The sequence below is a fragment of the Colobus angolensis genome, unplaced genomic scaffold, assembly GCF_000951035.1.
Source record: "Colobus angolensis palliatus isolate OR3802 unplaced genomic scaffold, Cang.pa_1.0 Scaffold67, whole genome shotgun sequence".
NCBI lineage: Eukaryota > Metazoa > Chordata > Mammalia > Primates > Cercopithecidae > Colobus > Colobus angolensis.
This window is the reverse complement of record NW_012120376.1, coordinates 8,389,245-8,393,157: the sequence shown is the minus strand read 5'-3', so window position 1 is coordinate 8,393,157 and position 3,913 is coordinate 8,389,245.

The window sequence follows — 3,913 nt, the reverse complement described above, 5'->3', positions numbered from 1 at the left end:
TTTTTCAAGATTTTTAGTTTCTTTGCACTGGGTACGTAATTCCTCCTTTAGCTCTGAGAAGTTTGATGGACTGAAGCCTTCTTCTCTCAACTCATGAAAGCCATTCTCCGTCCAACTTTGATCCATTGCTGGCGATGAGCTGCGTTCCTTTTGAGGGGGAAATGTACTCTTATTTTTTGAATTTCCAGCTTTTCTGCCCCACTTTTTCCCCATCTTTGTGGTTCTATCTGCCTTTGGTCTTTGATGATGGTGATGTATTGATGGGGTTTTGGTGTGGGTGTCCTTTCTGTTTGTTAGTTTTCCTTCTAACAGTCAGGATCCTCAGTTGTAGGTCTGTTGGAGATTGCTTGAGGTCCCCTCCAGATGCTGTTTGCCTGGGTATCAGCAGTGGAGGCTGCAGAAGATAGAATATTGCTGAACAGCGAGTGTTCCTGTCTGATTCTTGCTCTGGAAGCTTCATCTCAGGGGTGTATCCTGCCGTGTGAGGTGTGGGATGTTGGTCTGCACCTAGTGGGGGATGTCTCCCAGATAGGCTACTCAGGGGTCAGGGACCCACTTGAGTAGGCATTCTGTCTGTTCTCAGATCTCAACCTCCATGTTGGGAGATCCACTGCTCTCTTCAAAGCTGTCAGACAGCGTCATTTGCATCTGAAGAGGTTTCTGCTGCTTTTTGTTTAGCAATGCCCTGTCCCCAGAGGTGGAGTCTACAGAGACAGGCAGGCCTCCTTGAGCTGCTGTGGGCTCCACCCCGTTGGAGCTTCCTGATGGCTTTGTTTACCTACTTAAGCCTCAGCAATGGTGGGCGCCCCTCCCCCATCCTTGCTGCTGCCTTGCAGTTAGATCACAGACTGCTGTGCTAGCAATGAGGGAGGCTCCGTGGGCATGGGACCCTCCCGGCCAGATGTGGGATATAATCTCCTGGTGTGCCATTTGCTAAGACCCTTGGTAAAGCGCAGTATTAAGGTGGGAGTTACCCGACTTTCCAGGTGTTGTGTGTCTCAGTTCCCCTGGCTAGGAAGAGGGATTCCCTTCCCCCTTACGCTTCCCAGGTGAGACAATGCCTCGTCCTGCTTCAGCTCTCGCTGGTTGGGCTGCACCAGCTGACGAGCACTGATTGTCTGGCACTCCCCAGTGAGATGAACCTGGTACCTCAGTTGAAAATGCAGAAATCACCCATCTTCTGTGTTGCTCGCGCTGGGAGCTAGAGACTGCAGCTCTTCCTATTCAGCCATCTTGCTCCAGGGCCTACCTTTAATTTTTTTTAATTAAATGAAAAATTTCAATCAGCTATAGAAAAGCACTTTGCTAAAACCTCTGAAGACATAAAACCTGGAGTTTTATAAAAAGATGTAAATAGTAATGTATGGTGTGGTCCAAACGAATTGTTAACATGGGGAAGAGAATATGCTTGTTTTCACACCCCCTCAGGTCCTCTTTGGATTCCAGTGCAATGCATCAAACCTTACAATAGCATGGTTAGGACCCAAGCCGGTACCAGAAATAAAGGAAATGACCCTGCAGAACCTGCAGGCTTCCTTGGACAACACAGGCCCCAGACAGAATGCTGAAGAAGACAACTCAGGAGGCTGAGCAAATCCCACTCTGGACACAGTCACCATTCTCCCCAGATAACTTGTTCCTTGCTATGCTTTATTAACCTTTTTAATTCTCTCACTCTGCCTGCAACCAGTACCTACTACACTCTAATAAACCATCTTCTAAATCTGCCTTTCTTCCACCCTGTTACTTAGACAAACACCCCCTTCCCAGCTTCTAACAACACGACTGCTTGGCTAGGAGGGATTAACATACCCCCATTGGGGTTTCTTAGTAATGGCACACATTGGACTGAGATACCAAGTAACACTACATGTCATTCTTTAATTGGAAAAGAATGTTACTCATTATACTCATGTTTGTCTTATTTACTAATTTCAGGATGCAAAACTGAAATACAAGAAGTGACCACTATGCCTGAAAAACCGGTTGCTGCACACATCTGTACTCTTCAATCAACAAAACCTGATGCAAAAAAAAAGAAAATGGAAAGATGTAGGAGTTCAGTCAGGGTGGTGGGGAAAGTTATAAAAATTATAGGGAAAGATGAAAATTTTCTTGGAAGGCAGGGAGGTTTTGCAAAAGCTTCCTAAAAGAATTTACTGAAGGCAGTTAATTTCTCTCAAGAGCAAATGGTTAAATAACAAGAGAATGTAAAGAAACTTATCTAGATAAATTTGTTTACTCCTATCCAGAAACCAACCTTTGATAAGTCATGCACAGGACTGCTCTCTACTCAGCAGGTAGACAATGTTAATTACCCACAAACTGTGTTTGCTCCAAGCCTTTTCATTAAATCTATACTAAATAAATGCAAGCATCACCAGCTTAGGGAGGCTGCTGTTAGCTCTCTTTGGACCCTAGTGCCAGCAGTCCCCTAGCCCGCTCTTTCACTGAATACCTGTGTCTGAGTACTCCTTTCATTCGTTGCTTGGCCAGAGTCTGCAGGACAGACTCAGCAGTTGGCCAGGATGGTCTTGATCTCTTGACCTCGTGATCCACCCACCTTGGCCCAAAGTGTTGGAATTACAGTTGTGAGTCACCGCGCCCAGCCAATACCCTTTTATACTTCAAAAATATTCAGAGACAATAAGAATCTATTCTCCAAGAACTTTTTTTCACATTTAAAATTTCTACAACACCAAAATAATTCCACTAAATGTTATCTAGTTTCTCTTCTCACAATTAATGTAAGCATACACATATATGGGATATATATTTACTTAGTAGTTGGATTGACTGCTTGATCTGAGTTGCGAATTTTTAGAAAGCAGGATTTAAAGCCTATTAATCTCATCGTTTACTTTGGATGATAAAGGGGAAAGTTAAGAATATTCTAAAATTTTAAAAATCCAACCCATTTTATCTTTCAAGAAACTGGTGCATCTCAATAGAACAATATTTAAAATGCATGGAATTTTCATGGAAAGATAACCAATTCTTTCATGGAAGGTTCATGGAAGATAACCAGTTACTTCTGTTCTGGATAATGAGATACTCTCCTCTTATTCACCCACTCAATAAAAGGAAATTCAAAACCTGAGTGCAGAGGTTTATGCCTTTAATCCCAGCATTTTACAAGGCTGAGGCAGGCAAATCACTTGAGCCCAGGAGTTCAAGACCAGCCTGGGCAACATAAAGAAACCTCATCTCTATCAAAAAAAAATTACAAAATGTTGCCTGGCATGATGGTGCACACCTGTAGTCCCAGCTGCTACTCAGAAGGCTAGAGTGGGAAAATCACATGAGCCCAGGAGGTGGAGGTTGCAGTGAGCCAAGATCATGCCACTGCATTCCAGCCTGGGTGACAGAGCAAGACTGTCTCCAAAAAAAAGAAGAAGGAAGAAGGAGGAGGAGAAGAAGCAGGAGGAGGAGGAGGAAGAGAGAAAGACAGCCAAGTTTTTAAAGCCTCAGCATGGAGCTAGAGGTAGGTAACTGTGGTCACTCTGACCCAATTGGTTTCCTAAAAATGACCCAAACATCACCAAAATTGATCATTGCTTTTCACTTTACTCAGTTGGAACAATGAAAACATTCATAACCTCTGAAGTTTAATTTTTTTGCTTAGTTTAGAGAAATTTCAGATGGAAGGGCTAAATTTTTTCCATATGTATTCATAAATGTTTATACCTGTGGCACCCTGTTCTCCGCTCTTCCTTCCACATCCCCAGTTTCAACCACTTAGCATGTTCCATTTCTTTTATTACAAAGTTCTTGCTGTCATATTCCTGTCATTACTATCATTGTTCTAATCTAAAATTTTAGTCTCCCAACTCTGAAATGTTTATGAAGGAAATGGCACCTTTTCCAACATTATGCCAGACATAACTGTACTGTGGAGCAAGTCTCAGGGTTT